This window comes from Acartia tonsa, chromosome 8 (genome assembly GCF_053477335.1).
Source record: "Acartia tonsa isolate MP-2025a chromosome 8, ASM5347733v1, whole genome shotgun sequence".
NCBI classification, from domain to species: Eukaryota; Metazoa; Arthropoda; class Copepoda; order Calanoida; family Acartiidae; genus Acartia; species Acartia tonsa.
In genome coordinates, this window is record NC_137267.1 from 32,696,850 (window position 1) to 32,715,333 (window position 18,484).

Here is an 18,484-nt window from a genome sequence, read left to right on the forward strand (position 1 = left end):
TAAGTGGACTTACATACATTTTCTACTTATAGAGTAGCTGTGCTACTAAAAATATCATTGTTGCTGCACAATCAGATTTGTATTCATGGCCAGGGCCATACAAACAAATGAACGTACCTACATTTTCTACTTACAGAGTAGCTGTGCTACTAAAAATAACATTGTTGCTGCACAATCAGATTTGTATTCATGACCAGGGCCTTACAAACAAATGAATTAACAGACATTTCCTAATTATAGAGTAGCTGTGCTACTAAAAATAGCATTGTTGCTGCACAATCAGATTTGTATTCATGGCCAGGGCCATACAAACAAATAGACGTACATACATTTTCTACTTACAGAGTAGCTGTGCAACTAAAAATAGCATTGCTGCTGCACAATCAAATTTGTATTCATGGCCAGGGCCATACAAACAAATGGACGTACATACATTTTCTACTTACAGAGTAGCTGTGCTACTAAAAATAGCATTGCTGCTGCACAATCAAATTTGTATTCATGGCCAGGGCCATACAAACAAATGGACGTACATACATTTTCTACTTACAGAGTAGCTGTGCTACTAAAAATAGCATTGTTGCTGCACAATCAGATTTGTATTCATGGCCAGGGCCATACAAACAAATGAACGTACATACATTTTCTACTTACAGAGTAGCTGTGCTACTAATAAAAGCATTGTTGCTGCACAATCAGATTTGTATTCATGGCCAGGGCCATACAAACTAATGGACGTACATACATTTTCTACTTACAGAGTAGCTGTGCTACTAAAAATAGCATTGTTGCTGCACAATCAGATTTGTATTCATGGCCAGGGCCATACAAACTAATGGAAGTACATACATTTTCTACTTACAGAGTAGCTGTGCTACTAAAAATAACATTGTTGCTGCACAATCAGATTTGTATTCATGGCCAGGGCCATACAAACAAACAAAATAATTTCAGGCATGCCTGCAAAACCACCAATTAAAAACGTTGGATAACTCAGCGATGGTTAGCTTTAGTTATAATAAACAATAATTAAGCACTTAAAGTTAATAAATTTTACAATTTTATTTCAAATTTTCTTTGGTACATATTTTATTAGCTGCTATGTTAAAGTCAATTGTTTTTATTCTTACTGTACCTTTACTTTTAGATTTATTAATCTAAGTTAGTATCCATGAAGCTAGATTTAAAACTCTTTGGATATTACCTTTAATACCCATACACTCATTTTCTTAATAATCTAAAATTTGAAGTTAAATTAAATTGTATTTTTTTTTCATTTTAAACACTTTATATTTTTAAAGGTATAAAGCTCTTCTTAGTTTCAATTTATATTTTTGTTCGTATAGGTTTTTTTATAGTAATGTAGATTCATTTCTTCCAATGTAAAACTGGTTTCTACTTCTTAACTGATTAAAATATGGTGTTTTTACGAAAAATTTGGCTGTAATATTAAAACACTAAAAAACTACATGAAAAAAACAACATATAAAATAAACCTAACTTCTTAAATTCTTTTTTTTTCTCACACATTTAAAAAGAAATTATCTAATTAGTGTGACTCGAACATAATAATTTTAATTTTTACTTATACCCTTTCAAATTAAAAAACAAAATATCCTTTAATATTTTGAGGTAAAAACCTCTAAGAACAATTTACAATAGGTACACAAATACCGAGAAGAAAAAAAAAGATTCTAAAAAGTACTCAAAACTTTGGGTACTTAATTGGGCAATATAAGGCTTTGCTTTAATCATTCCACCAACAAGAAGGGGCATTTTTGTTTATTGTAACGTTGACCATATACTTAAATTTATTGTCACTTGTATTATCCCTTGCTAAGGAAGTAGTAAGAAGGAGGTTCATAATCATTTTAGGGGAGGGTAACCTCACCCTTTTAAGAGAAATCGCCTCTAAAACCTCCTTCTATATTTTTACTTTTCTTATTAAAACTCAAATTAAAAGTGGAGGGTCGACTTGTACCTTGAGGCCTCTAGGGGCGTAACCGCTTGTATTTTATCAAATTATTTGTCATAATAGGTATGACGCATCTTGCAACATAAACTTTTACTTCCAGCTATTTACAAACTTTCCAGAGGGTATGTGGTTTAGTTATGCGTAGCTACTCTACAATATTGTCTATTATAAACTTTCCAGAGGGTATGTGGTTTAGTTATGCGTAGCTACCCTACAATACTGTCTATTATAAACTTTCCAGGGGGTATGTGGTTTAGTTATGCGTAGCTACTCTACAATATTGTCTATTATAAACTTTCCAGAGGGTATGTGGTTTAGTTATGCGTAGCTACTCTACAATATTGTCTATTATAAACTTTCCAGAGGGTATGTGGTTTAGTTATGCGTAGCTACTCTACGATATTGTCTATTATAAACTTTCCAGGGGGGTATGTTGTTTAGTTTACATTCTATAATATGCGGTGGTGATTTCTCGGCTTCTACTTTAGATAGTCTGTTTTTCCTCTGTTTTATATAAGAAGATAACCCTTACCAAAGAGTCAGTCAAGCTAAAGAAGACTTTTATATATTCATAAATAAAGGTTTAATTATTTTTGTCCGTTTGTCCATCCATAATTTTTTTTGCTTCGCTGCTTATGTATGTTGTCATTCTTGTTAACTTTCAAAGTTTTGATGTAAGATTATTGTGGAATATGTTGGTTGATTGGTTTTATGGCATAGATTCTGTACACTTTATGTAATAAAGTTTAGGTATATTATGATTAACTGGCGGCGTCGCATGGAGTTTCAAGGGGCTTCGGTCCAAAAGGAGATGGGGATCACGTCATTTTATAATCTTTTTTTTTTAATTTTGCAAAATAAAATACCTCACCACCTTCATCTTGGTTTTTCCTGAATGATAGGATTTTTATGGTTGTTAAATAAAAGGGTGAAGGTAGCGATTATTGACTTTAATTTACTTAAGGTCGGAAATTCATTATCAAACAGGGAACTTGCACAAATTTTTTTAGCCCATTAGCTCTAATAGGAACTGAGATAATAGGGGGGGGGGGGGGCGTTGAAGGCCCCCCCCCCCGATCGATTTAGGTGCGGCAAGGGACCCGACTGTTAAGGGTTAAGAAAACATATACTTAGGCTTTGATAGAGAGGGAGGGGACATTAGACTGTAAATTATACAGGTATCAAAGTTTTCATAAAAACTTATCTCATTTGTTAGCTTAAAAACTTTGGGTACTTTTAAAAAATCCAATTTGACCGTTTGGTTTTTAAACTAGCAATATCCAAACTTTTTTAAAAATCGGTCTAGATTTAAAAGGAGGAATTTATATAACTTGTTGGTGGAAAAGTTTGGACACCGAAGATTTGTACAACACAAACAGACTTTGCAATTTAATTCAAGTCCAATGTCCCCTTCCTCCTTGGATCCTGTCATATCCCATGCATATCTACTGTAAGAATTAGGGTTCTTCATTACATTTTCAAAAATCTTGTTTTCACTTAAGAAGGAAAATATCTCTTAAGTCAACATGTTTAAAAACAGTGGCGTGCAAATAAATTCCCAAAGGGTGTTAAATCCAGTCAATCTTTTCAATTCAAATATATATATTGTTTGATAAATGATAACGTAAAATTTGAATCTGATAAGACAATTCTAACATGCCTAAATCGAGCAGTTAAGGACGGGCGTACAGGCTAAACCTGATCATGATTTTTTGGTTAATCCTGTTGAACCTTAAGCTAAACATATTTTTAAAGAACCCTATCATAGATTGAAATAAAGAAACTGTTTTATTTAGAGGTCTTTAGGGATAAAATAGGACAATGGACAGTATATTTATATATATTCCTAAAGATGATAAACAAGGTACGAAAAAGTAACCAAAATATTTTAGATAAAATGATTATAAAAGTTTGGGTACCATTGTAATTTACAGTCCAATGTCCCCTCCCTCCCTGGTTTTACCCCAGACTTTTATTTCTATAGACTTCTAGGCTTTTTACACATCAAAATAACAATTCAAAATCATCATTTGGGTTCTATCTTTACATCTGATTTATACACTCATATTTTCTTATATAAAAGTAACAGTATGTTTGTCTGTGTGTCTTTAGCAAAGATATGATTTACATTATAATGTCCCCTCCATTCCATTTTAAGTATATCATTAAAGAACAAAACTCTTTAGAATTTGAACCCTACAAATAGAGAAAGCAAGAATGATTATTTTAAAATCTATCGCAGCTACAAGCTAAATATATATTATGTGTAAATAGAATGTAAAACTTTAATGTAAAGCATCTTATACCATATTTAGTAAATGTAGAGTTATATAATAGTTGGATCAAATCAAAACTAGTAACATCATAAGGACATGCAATTTTACCGTTTATTGACTATAATTATTTGGTATGATTAAATGATTTGATGTTTTGTAAACATAAACTACTTTGGGGCTGTAGGACGTTATTCCTAAAAGGAGAACAATTACAATTCTAGTTCTATTGAGAAGCTACGCTACTATAAAAAAAATAAAACATTGTTAAAACTCATTGCGCGGAACAAAATGATTTCCGTCTTTTCAGTTCCTTAAGCAGTAGATGGTATTTATACATTCATCTCAAAACTATAGAACAGTAAAGAGCTCTTTATAGTGTCTATAAAAAAAATGACGCCATACAATACAAATGACCAATGATAGCCAATACACAGACTACATTACCAATGGCAGGCTGGGTTGTTTAACTTATGATTTTTTTATGAACTAATTCTCTTATTTAATCTAAAAGCACATAACTTCACTCTATTCTAAAATTTGAATGAAAACTAGTGGTTACGCCCTTAGGCGCATCTAGAGACACTTGAGAGAAGATGGGGGCTATTCAACCATCCACTATAATTTTAGTTTTAAAGTGGAAAAAAATTGTGCGGTTTTTTTCTTACAGAAATATAAATAGCTTAACTGTAAAGAAGAACCATATCTGTTCGGAGGTTAGGTCTTTAACACAGACTAAAAAACAAACTAATTGCAGTCATAATTAATTTTTGTCCTAGTTTGTCTGAATACCTTCTAGTTTGAGTGACAAAGGATAGAGAAAACTAGACAATATAATGGCCAAATAAAACTAGATGTTTTTTCTGCAATCATAAAATCGTTGATTTTTTTAATTTGAGCATCTTTTTGGATTTAACCTTTTTTCAACTTTCGATCCGATCTCGAAGCTTTTTCTTTAACCTAACCTAACCTATTACAAGAATTAAAACTAGATTTTCTTATACAAGCATAATATCCTAGTGGTTTTTAGTTTGAGGAACTTTTTGGATTTCACCTTTTTTTCGACCACCGATCCTACTCTTATTTTTCATACTTAAAAAAAACATATATCTAGTCAATGCAGGGACATATCTCGGAGCCTTTTCCTTAACCTAACCTAAAATAAAAATTAAAACTAGATCTTTTTTATAAGCATGATATCCTAGCGGTTTTTAGTTTGAGGATCTTTTTGGATTTCACCTTTTCTTTGACCACCGATCCAACTCCCTTCTACTATTTTTCTAGTTCCTGGGATTTTTTATTCTTTAACCTACATTTATTTTTATAATTGTAGATGGTATGATAACCAATCTATTCAAACCTCTCACTTCAATTCACCTACTCATCCAGGTTCAAAATTATTCCACAAAATCTTTTCGTGCCCATAAGAGGGGAACTGAAGTGCCAAGGCTTTTAGTAAAGGAAGATTTTTAAAAATTATTTGAGAGAGGATGTATTTGGCTGATTTCATATCCGGTTTTTCATTTGTCATTAAAAAAGTATAATTAGTGTTCCTTTGACTTTAGGAAAGCATTTGACTAAATAGATTTTTACATTTAATGTAGGTTTTTGAAAATAATATAATTAATTAAATATTCTTTCATCAAATATAGGCTTTATGAATTAGAAATACCTTTAGCATATTTCAATCTCTTCGTAGATTGAATTTGTCCTACATTATTTAGGTATAGTTTGCTATATGTGGTTCTCCCCATACTTAAGTAAATATAAGTAATAGGCCCGTAGGGAAAGGAACACGCAGGCGGCAGGGGCTAGATTATTTTCTAAATTATCTTTAATCACGGAAAGGGGAGGGAATCAATGGTCAAAAAAAAGGTTTGAGTGAAAACACTGGAATTCTAACTGAACCACTTGAATACAGAGCATTGTTATTTGAGTAGAAGAATGCATATCTTGAAATATAAAGATTCAAATATTTTGATATGATCTGACACACAGAATAGAAAATCATTTCATAGAAAATACATTTATTCATAAATTTATCAGGGCTCGGCAGTCGCGCCAAGGTCGCATATAAACCGCTATTTTAATTTATTTAAACAAACGGATTGTTACAAGGAACAGGTTTTCAGATACACCTGCTTTTTAAAGCTGAAATAAACATTCGGCTGCCGGATCTTAATTTTTATATTCTCATATTTTCTATTGTTGTATTTTACAATTTTTTGGTAATTTTGCAGCTTATTAAATTTATCTAAAAAAGCGAAGCTTTTGTATAATATTTATTAAGTGAATTAAACATATTAGGAAAGGTTAGGTCTTGATGTAACAAACCTGATTTTCAATAATCACAGTGCTCAAGTCATTTTAAGTATATCACTTTTTAAAAACTTTTTTTTTAAATATTATTGTTATATAATTCTTTACATATTTTTATAGAAATTTTAAAGTATTATGGGACTCTAGGCATAAAAATATTATATATTTCAAATGTTTGTATTGCTTTGCCTTTCCTAATGTAGTTATCCTTGTTAAATGGGAATTTAAACGTATACTGAGAAGTATAAACTATAATATTTGAAAATATAGAATATTGAAAAACTAATAAACATGTGATTAGAAATTTTGATATTTTGTAACATTTTGATTTAAAAGAATAATTTATGCTTAGAAAGCAGCTATCTATGATAAGAAAGATGTCATTTTTATGGATTTATTAACAATATCTGAAAAACAATAATCTAAATCTCATCTATCTTAAACATCTTAAACGAAGTGCCTGTAAAAAAAGGGATAAATTCAAAAACTCTTTTTGTAGGCACTATAAAGAGCTTCATCTTAAACACCAATAGGTTATTTTCCGTTAATAACACTATTAAAAATGTTATTATTTTGACATTGCAGCGCTGCTTATGGTCATAATTATTCTCTATGTAAGAAAAATAACGTGTTAAAGAATGATTATACATATATGATGTAGTTATGCAAAAAAATGTAGACATGCAAATTGTTTTCCTTTAATATTAATCTCGTCTTTCCAGGGAGGGAGGGGATATTCGACTGTAAATTACACTGGTACCCAAAGTTTTATAATCTCTTTTTCTAATTCGTTGGCTTAAAAACTTTTGACACTTTCCTTGAATATTATTAGTAGTTTTAAAATAGTTTTGTCCTAACGCTTCAATCAATAATTGTTGTATAAAGAAGGGGGAATTTTGATTATCATCATTTGATATATTTATTAATTTACAGTCCATTGTCTTATCCCTTAATATCCCTGCTTTTTTCTTGGATCTAACTCCCAAGCATAGCAATGCCCATCTTTGCAATGGGCACACATATCCTGGATTTTTTTAACTCAAATTATGCCATAAAGTTAGCTCCATAAATTTTATATTTTTCAACCAATAAAAACTGTACCCAGACATTTTGTGACCTTGCCGAAGTTTGGAAGACAAAAAAAGTTTTGGATAATTTGGAGCTGGCTATTTTTAATTTTACGGGGGGAGATGGTGTAAAAAAAATGCGTACATTGGTCCGCCGGGTGGCCTCCAATGGTCTACAGTGCTCACACACACACACATACATGCCCAAGATTTCAGGGTCATATTTTGGGTATCTGTATAGTCTGGGGGGGGGGGGGGGTAAGTTGCTGCTTTTGGGTGCAGTGTTATTAGAGGTTAAGTCACAGTGTTGGTTTTCCAGAGTTTATGAAAAATATATTAAAATGTTTGCATTTCATTTTAACAATAAATAGCATAAAACCTTACAATCAGGACAACATTTCGTTTTTGTTAAGGTAAAGAACACTTTTAGCTCTATTGATGATTTAATCTTAAGCAATAAATGGTTAAAATCTGCCAATAAAACAAGGAATTTGAATTTCTGTTTAAGAATAGATGAACTCCTAAAATGTTGACTATTTTTCCAACCAAAAAGTTTACTATTTCCCCATAGTCGGATAATGTTGGGGGATTTTTCAGAGGCTATGTATGAGAAGGAATAACCTTCCTCCCCCCTCCTTCAATAAAATAAGAAATATACATTTCAACAACGGGGAAATGGAATTTTCCAGATTTTGGGGGGAGGGCGGGGTGGGGGTAAATACAAAGGGAGTGAATATGTGTAATGTAGGATTTGAGCGTATACCCATTTTCAGGGTGGTTTCACAATCATACCATCAAAATAGAATTTAAACAGTTAAGACTAATACTAGAGTAATGAGTTCTTTTAATTGATATTTCAATGACAATAAGACTGTGAAAAAAAACGTTTCCAATTAAAATAATTCTCAAGTAATCGTTGTCAATAAAGAAAACTAAACAGTAATGTTAAATAAAATTTGGAGAAAAACTAGTTTTCTATATCCATCTTATAATTTTATTACTAAATGAGAACTGTATTTTAGCTATAAAAATAAACAAAACTTATATCAAAATCATAATAATTCTGTTTGGCTTTTTTCCTATCATTAATATCAAAGTATATCAAAAACACCTTTTCTCTGATTGTGTGTTCCCTATAGAAGAAAATTTGCCATATAACACACAAACACACACACACACACACTTACACACACACTATAATGCTTAGATAAAGTACACACACAAACACCCACCCACACACACACTCACAAAATAAAAAGAATACACGTGATAACTATTGAACATAACTTTGTGTGTGTGTGTGTGTGTGTGTGTGTATGTACAGTGTTTTGACCCAAAAGGTTATGTACCCAAAAATATATTTACATATACATTTCCGAAGTACATGGATATGTCATAAATAAGTACAATTATGTCCATAAGAAGCACAGCAATTTTAAGCTAACAAAATTTTCCAGTATGGCTACGAATCCGATTGATTTAGCTGTTTTCTGTATAAAAACCGATTCGGTCGGAGCCATACTAAAATAGAACATATAGTTCAATAAGAGCTTTAAATATTTGTATTTTAATTCAACTTAAAATTGCCGAAAATTTTAAAGATTTGTTAGGATAAACTTGGGGTAATACAATAATATTGTCATTATTAGCTTAATAATAGTAAAAATTAAATCCTTAGTTTGGGCATAAAAGGATGTTTGTTGGACCGATAAGTTCCGCTAGTGGTTTCTAGGGTCGTAGCCGTAGTATTAGATAAAATGATATAATGTTTAAATATATAAAAAATCGTAAAATATTCTCTTTCACATAAAAAAGAGCATAGTTTGAATGTAGAAATTGTCTTTGTAGGCAAATTTTAAATCAAATCAATGGTATACACGTTTTACTATTACAAAAAAATATAAAAGTATCAGTTAGAAAAGATTTATTGAATTGTAAATTACACTTGTCCCCACACGTTCCCTCGTGCGTTGATTAGGTTATGTATATATTTTTTTTAATTTTTAAAATTCCAAATATACATATAAAGAGGTAGCATGTCTTTTTGCACCTTTACATATAACAAAGCCTTCTTTAAAATATCTAAATATCCAAAATAATATTTTTACATATTATTTACTGAATAATTAAATTTTTTACTTATCCGTCCTTGAAATCATATACCGTTAAAAAGCAATTTAAAGTTCCGATTTTGTACTGTAAATAATCTAAGAAATATTTGTTAAAAGTAGTATATTATTTAAATTTACAAAAAAAAAATGTTTCTGAAACTAAATTTTAATTCGACTTTTAAAATGCATCGTTTTATTGGTTATTTCCCCTTGTACTTGCTAAATTTGTGTACAATCTCTGACTACTGGGTATCTGTCACCCATAGTTATATCTCTTATGCAGTATTATTATGTATGAGGAGCGTAGCTTTTCATTAATCTGAAGTAACAAGATTTTTGTCTGTCTGTCTGTACCGAAATATCTCGCTAACCTCTAAATCGATATGGTTCTGCTTTACAATATAGCTTAGCTTCATATGTCTGGTACCACAACCCTCTCAAGAGAAATCACCCCTAAAAAATACTAACCCCCCCCCCCCAAATAAAATTAAAACAAGGATGACAACATCCATAAAAGCGAAGCACTGAAACGGTAGGACAAACGGACATTAAAACTTGTATATTGTCAGAACTGAATAATCATAATATAAATGTATAAGAGTCAAAGCAAAATTGTAAGTAAATTTGTTGAAAAACTGCTTGATTCAGGATAATGTTTATGGACATACTTACATTTTTAGGACTTGATTATAGAGTTGCTTCGCTGATTACATTATACTTTGTTGTCCCAGGAATCAATATACAAAAAATCAGATCAATCGGATGATTAGATCACATACAAATTTGTTGTTAAAAAAAGTAAAAAAATCAACATGTTTAAAATGGACGTACGGACATTTTGGTGATGATTATAGAGTTGCTACGCTTTCTAAATCGTACCTAACTATTTAAGGAATCGCCATGCAAAATTTGAAATCGATAGGACAATTCTAACATGCCTAAATTAACGAAAAAAGCTATCCGTTACGGACGGACGGACGTACGGACGGACGTACGGACGGACCGACCCTAATTATAGAAAAGCTTCGCTTTTAAAAAATACAACTAGAATTTACATAGAAAATATTTCTTTAAAAAATCTTAATCTTCAGACAAAAAAAATCAATATAATTTTCATTTTAAGTAAGTAGGTTTATTTTTTTCAAAAATCTAGAATTTATGTCGATTTAAATATTAGTTAATTAAGCAGTAATAACTCTAACTCAATATTATGTCAGCCATTTGAATGTTGATAAAATATTGACTATTTAAAAGATGAAAAAAATTCTGACGTCATAAAAATGAGGGATGAGGAGAGGAGGAGTGGGAAAGAAAATCTCTACCAAAGAGATGGATAATCCCTCATTTTTATGACGTCACATTGAGCAACTTTCTTAGTCTTCGACTATTTACATCGATACATGGCTGAAGTATACGATACTATGCACATATAGAAATATTAATAAACTGTCTTTACAATTTTGAAAGTAGTTCTCCTTGTAAAATTAAATATATGTATGTATGTATTCTCTAGAATAAGGAAAATTGACAAGTTTTTGTGTTAAATGTTGCTCATATAATGATGGAGGAACATTAATGATAATTGCAGTTAGCTTTCAAATTATTAAAATTAAAGCAGAGTTTTGTTTGTCTTTTTTTCCTTCTATCTGTATTTATGTTCTTTTGACTGTCTGTCTGTCCTTCTATCTGTCTTTCTATCTGTCTGTATGTCCTTCTATCTGTCTATATATCATTATATCTGTCTGTATGTTCTTCTATCTGTCTATATATCATTCTATCTGTCTATATATCATTCTATCTGTCTGTATGTTCTTCTATCTGTCTGTATGTTCTTCTATCTGTCTATATATCATTCTATCTGTCTGTATGTCCTTCTATCTGTCTGTATGTTCTTCTATCTGTTTGTATGTTCTTCTATCTGTCTGTATGTTCTTCTATCTGTCTGTATGTCCTTCTATCTGTCTGTATGTCCTTCTATCTGTCTGTATATCCTTCTATCTGTCTGTATGTTCTTCCGTCTGTCTGTATGTCCATCTGTCTGTCTGTATATCCTTCTGTCTGTCTGTATGTATAACCTTCTATCTGTCTGTCTGTCCTTCTATCTGCCTGTCTGTAATGTTAGGGTATTAATAATTTACTTTCCTTTGCTCCCCATTTCTCTTCCCTTCCCTTCCACTTCCCTTCTTCTTTTCCTTCAATATCCTTCTTTCTTTTTGCTTATTAAACTTCATATTGCTTTGCTGCTTTTAAACAAAATCGTCCTTATTTCTGATTATGCCAACACTAGACTAATCTCAAGCACACTCAGTGTTATTTACTTATCTCTGGAAACTTACCTAAAATTATTAAATAAAAAAATTAAAATTTATAAAATAACACCTCAAATTTTTAAAGAGAAAAACAACCTTCTCCAAACCTAATAAAAAAACTGGATTTCTGTTTGTGTATCTGTGTGTCTTTTTTTACACAATAACACGAATATGGTTCTTCTTTACCGTGAAGCTTCTTATAGGAAATTTTCATAACTGTCTTTCAAACTTGTGATTTAATGACGTAGGAAAAAGTTTGGATTACTGTAGAATAGATTACTTTTCTATTTTCATTTGAAAAAGGTTTCTCAGCTAACCATGGACATAAATGTTTTTTTTTCTTCCAAATGCAGTTAGATAAGAAACAAAAAGTGCTTATAAATATTTATATCTGGACTATCTATTCTATTTTAGGTCAAAGAATAAAATAAAACCTCAATGTAATTGAACAATAAAATTTGCCCTAGTTTTGTACTAAACAACAAGGATGATACTAACTATAAAAGGGAAGCTTAATAGTATAGTCAGACAAATAACCAAATATTTGATATTTAAAATCAACGTACTTACTTTTTAGAAGTTTTCATATAGGGATCTTTAATGGATAAATGATTCCTAATAGCCTTACAATCTTTACAAGACAATGAATGATGAAAAAGCGGAGCCTGATAATCAACAATAAATTATAATTTTTTTATTCACTTTTAAAAAATTTTATTTATATGTTTTACAAAAAAAACTTCTTTTTTTCCTAAGTTGCTCCGCTTATATTATAGTTGTGTAATTACCAATCTTAGTAAGGGAGCAAGGTCAAATTTATTGTAGCAGGGAAATGGGGATAATAGATAATAGATAAAAAACTTTTATTATTTATGAATTTTTAAAAACCTATTTTAAAAAATTTAGAATAATTTTAAAAGTTGCAATGTTAAAATCAATAAAATTTTCTAGATAATTCTTGTTTTTAAAGCCTGCTGTAGTAGCAGAGTCATGTTTTAGTCTAAATTAAGTGATATCATTAGTAAAAGTAGGGGAAATGACTTCGCTATAAAACAGGTTCAACTCAATACGATGCAAGGTTAGAAAATTCAGACAAAGGTTGTGCAATCAAAGGGAAGGTTGGTTTGGTTTACCAAACACTACGGGGAGACACTGCTCCTATTAATTATCCCAAGGTACTGATATGATTTTCCATTGTCTTATCCCTTACCCCCTGTTATTGTATACACTATTTGGGTAACAGTTGGATACATTCATTATAAGTCAATATCCTTTCATAAAAGTAATAGGATGTCTTTCTATAGCGAAAAATCTTGCAAACTAACATGGTGAAGCATCTTTTAGGTCCACTAAAGATTTCTAACTATTTTTAATAGGGAACAAACACACTCTTATGATAAAAAGCCCCTAGCTAATAAAAAAGTGTTGGGTCAAATACCCCCTTACAGTTGGACTTTTAATTAAACTGGTATCCATAGTTTTATAACCACATTATCGTTGGGTACTTTTAATGCGTTTTGTTTCAAATCAGTAGTGTTCCATTTTTTTTAATATACAGAAAGGGTAATTTTGTTTATCATCATTGGGGATGTATATCAAATTTGTAGTCTATTGTCTTATTCCTTTAGATTCTGGATGCTTTTATTCTCTTATTTTATTTCAGTAGTATCACAACGGTCCATTAATTTAATGTTGTTATAAAACAACAGTAGGAGAATTGTTTAAAAAATAGATCAATTTTATCATTGATTTAGTACTGTTAGAATTCTCCTATTAATTTCAAACTTTGCATGACGAGACTTTGTTTACCCTCATAAATTAATGTCTGCTTATTCAATTATGACTCTAGAAGTTCTAATGTTTTTTTTCCTACCGACAGATTTTAGAGCTTTGCTTCTATAAATTTTAATAATTCTTAAGTCACTTTATATTGTTAGATTGAAAGAACACCCATTAACCCTCCTTCCTATCTTTGTATTGTACTGTTAATGTTTATTCAGGGTGGGAGGGGACATTGGGCTGTTTATTACACTAGTCCCCAGAAATTTCTTTTTCGTTTGCTTAATAACTTTTAGGACTATTTTGATTTGTTGGTTCATTAAATTCAGTTTAAAAACATTCAACCAGTAATTATAATCTATAGAAGGGGTAATTTTGTGTATCATCGTTGGAAATGTACATCAATTTCTCGGCCATTTTCTTATTCCTTTAATTCCCTGTGTTTATTGGACTTAACCTAATGAGTATAATGTAGTACATATAGATGAATAGGTAAAGGTCATTGTTAATATTAACAAACATAAGACCTCATACGATCGTTGATCAATTAATACAAATATCATTTATATTTACAATATTTTTTTATTGTAATTTTAACAAATAAAGTCTTACACTTACCCTACACTTGTACAGAGGATAAATAAGGGTAAAGGAGATAAATGGTATAAGTTTTATAAATGATTAAAGGATTAAAATAAAAAAAATGGATTGAAAAGACGTCAAAGTTTTTTTAGGAAGATAAGGGAATTGCGCCGGAATATTAATCTTTTTTATATGATGCTAATTCAACCTTGGAAGGGGGGGGGGGGGGATTGGAGCAAAATGGTGTATAAAATATCTTGATTTAGTGGGGTATGTGCAACATCGTGTATCTTAGACTTAAGCAAAACATGTAAAATTTAAACAATAACTTTTACAAAATTGCTTAAAAAGTATAAACATAGAATATTAAAAACAAAATCTATATTTTAGTATTTTAATTTGAATTACTTTTTTAGGTTGCTTATTTATATACACAATTTATATATATTTTTAAAAGCGAAGCTTTTCTATAATTAGAGTCGGTCCGTACGTCCGTCTGTCACAAACGGATAGCTTTTTTCGTTAATTTAGGCATGTTAGAATTGTCCTATCGATCTCAAACTTTGCGTGGTGATTCCTTTAGTAATTAGGTACGATTTAGAAAGCGTAGCAACTCTATAACCATTACAAGAATGTCCGTACGTCCATTTTAAACATGTTGATTTTTTTACTTTTTTAACAACAAATTTTTATGTGGTCTAATCATCCGATTGATCTGATTTTTGGTATGTTGATTCCTGGGACAACAAAGTATAATGTTATAAGCGAAGCAACTCTATAATCAAGTCCTAAAAATGTAAGTATGTCCATAAACATTATCCTGTATCAAGCAGTTTTTTTTTAACAAATTTACTTAAAATTTTGCTTTGACTCTGGATGCTTAGAACAATGGGAAAAATTATTTTGATACTGTCATCCCCAAAAAAAAAGTTTGAAAATCAGACCAAAAATATAAAAGATATGGGAATATGTTAAAAATAAAAATAGCCAAAAAGGCAGTCCGACTGCCATGGATGATTTCTTAAAACGACGGGATATTTAAATTTTGATATTCTTAACTCAAACATTTTGAAAATTGGACAATAAGATATAGGGAAAAATTTTTATCAAAATTTAAAGTGACCTTTTATCTGAGACTGTTAAACGCTCCAACTCCCCTCCTAAAAGACTAAGTTCTGGAATGGAGCCCGAAGGTTAGAGATTAAATAAATCAATTCGCTTTGTCTTTTAAAATTTTTTTATGAACCCTGTATACATATAATTGAAGATGTATGAAAGTTACACATATCATCTTATGCACTAAGATAATTCACTGTGTAGATTGCAGGGATCTAAAGGGATTATACAATAAAGTTGATGTACATCCAAAATGATGATACACAAAATTACCTGTAAATTACAATTTGTGGTCGAAACGTTTGGACACTCAACTAATGAACCAACCAATCAAATTTAAGTCTCCAAGGTTGTTAAGCCAGTCAATAAAAAAATGTTATAAGACTTTGGGGACTAGTTTCTTGAATATGTGGGCTTTGTATTTGAAGAGGCATGGATGGGCAGAAAAACATAACCATATCCTTGGGTGTATAAGACGGGTGTATGAGTGATTATATGATATAAACAACTCCCCTGAGGGAGCAAAGTTTTGCTAACAGCTCGAGAGAGAAAAAAAGAAAATTAAGTGGAATATATTTTACGTAGATTTAAAGAAATAATATTAATAATAACCAACCCCTTCCCTCTCACTTTTCTAATATCTAAATAAAAGCAGATTAGAACATAAGGCCTCTATATAGGGGCACCATGAAGGAAGGGGTGGATATCTAAGAATATTTCTGTAATCAAAAAATATTTCTTGTGCTTTCTCTCAAAGTGGCTAGCGAGCACAGAACTCCTTCCTAAAATTTTAATTATAACGATGGGGAAGGGGGTAGTTTTTATGCTTTAATCCTGCTTGGAGCCCTAACCCCGAGGGCTACTCTTTACCCAATAAAACCTAACCTAATCTGACCTTTATAAAAAAAACATACACTTATATAGACATAATTGTCTGTGTTTAATAAAAGTCTGTATTAATTGCGCCTATATTGTAATCAGCTTGTCCAAAACTTCTTTTCCGTCTTTTTAGAAAACTTTTTTCCTTTAGTTTATTATAGTTGTGAAGTAGGAATGTTTCTCTTTCTTTAAAGAGACGATTAAACTTATAAATTACCTGGCCTATGAAACTGGGGGTAGCAATGTGACGTATCTCCTATTTTGGCTATACAACCCATTAGATAAAGTAACACAATACAGGCAACCAACCCGTTGATTGCACGACCTTTGTCAGGAAGAAAGAACATTGTATTCAATGTTTTAGTACAGCTTTATGTTAGTTGAATATAATATTATTAATTAGAGAGAGAATATATTGAGCCACCCAACTTGTACATAACACTTAATTCTTTATATTCTCATTATTACTCTTTTCATTATAAGGAGAACAATGCCTCTACAGAAAAAAAAATAGAAAAAGAATAAGATTTTTGAAAATCTTTTTTTCAAAATATTTATAAAATATAACAGCTATTAATAGTTTGTAGTTTCTCTTATTTTTTATTTTCTATTTTGCCTAATTGTATTTGAGTGTGTTGAGTCACGCAACAGCAAAACAATGTTAAAACGCCCCAAAAAGTCTCTGAGGGCACCTGAGGTGGTGAAGGGTTGAATTAAACCTTCCATTTTTATAGTAGTCTCTTCCCTAAAAGAAAAAACAGACAGTAACTATATATGAGGATTTGAGGCTGCTTGTTTTGTTGAGCTTTGCTTATATGAATGTTGACATCCTTGTTATTCTTAATACTTTTTGTGATCAAGGATAGTAAATGTTATTATTATTATTATTATGATCTGATTAAAGGGATAATTTTCAGAGATATATGCTCCTGTCAGATAAGGAATCACCGTTTCGACAGTTTTTTATTGATGAATGTTGACCATATGATACCAAATGATAGATGTCATAGCTGACTTTGTGTCTTTGTGTAGCGAAGGACCTAACTGCAGAACCGACATGGTTCTTCTTTACGATGTAGCTTTCTATAGGTCTTGGGAGCCTGTAAAACTATTTCAAGAGTGGGTAATAACACCTTAAGAGAAATATCCTCAACAAAAAATGACCCTACCCCCCCCCAAAAAAAAAGAGAATATTTACATTTTCTTTTAAAACTGAAACTGAATATGAAGCTGCTTTTATTAAAGACATTACATAAAAGTGTTCTTGGCTAACTTGGCTAACTTTGACATTGTTGATCTTGACACGAAATTTAGACAAGGGTTTGTATAGTCATTTTTAAGGAACTTTATATGAAATGATGGATACATGAACTGACTTTTCCCAGTTGAAGAGAAGATACACTTAGAAAATTAGTTTTTTTCTTCAGTTTCTTTATAATGCTCTAATAATCTTTTTGTTCATTTTCCCTATTACTAAATTGTTTTAATGTTGGTGGATTTTGTCCCCAAATTTTAGAAGACTTTTTATTTCATAATTTCTATAAAAAAAAATCCTAGTACGTTTTACTGAAGAGTTGTATTTTTAGGATGTACATATGTCCTTTTGTAGATTTTTCCCTTTAGAAGGTTTGTCGATGTACTCGTTATAATCAGTTGTTTGAAAAGCAGTCCAAAATAAATTTTGTGGGATATTGTTTGATAATATTTGATCATCTTGATTAATCTATTTTCAATTACTCTACTTTCCCCTTCTTAAACTGCATATAAGACCCAAACGAGAAACAAGGATGAAAATATCCAAAAAGATATTTCCAATATAGCTTCGAAACCGATTAATATAAGCTGGATTAGAGCCGGTACTCAGCCTTATTGAAAAATCGTGTATAGCATCGTATTACAGACAATTTTCCACGAAATAAAATGAAAATCATAAATTATATCTAAGATCTCAATAACGACTGGACTGTTCGCTCTTTTTTTTAGAAAAGTTTAGTATCGGTCGAGGTTAGGTTTTAAGCTATTTGGCATAAAGTTGCGTTGGGAAACCACCCACCCCATAGAACACAGCCACTAG

The 18,484-nt window shown here is 30.8% G+C and overlaps 1 protein-coding gene across 2 annotated transcripts in view; it reads right to left on the reverse strand.

Annotated features, from left to right (window-relative positions):
* Positions 1-18,484, reverse strand: part of LOC145326739 (glycerophosphocholine cholinephosphodiesterase ENPP6-like) — a 103,081-nt gene that overhangs the window by 57,178 nt on the left and 27,419 nt on the right. The gene's annotated exons all lie outside the window — the stretch shown is intronic.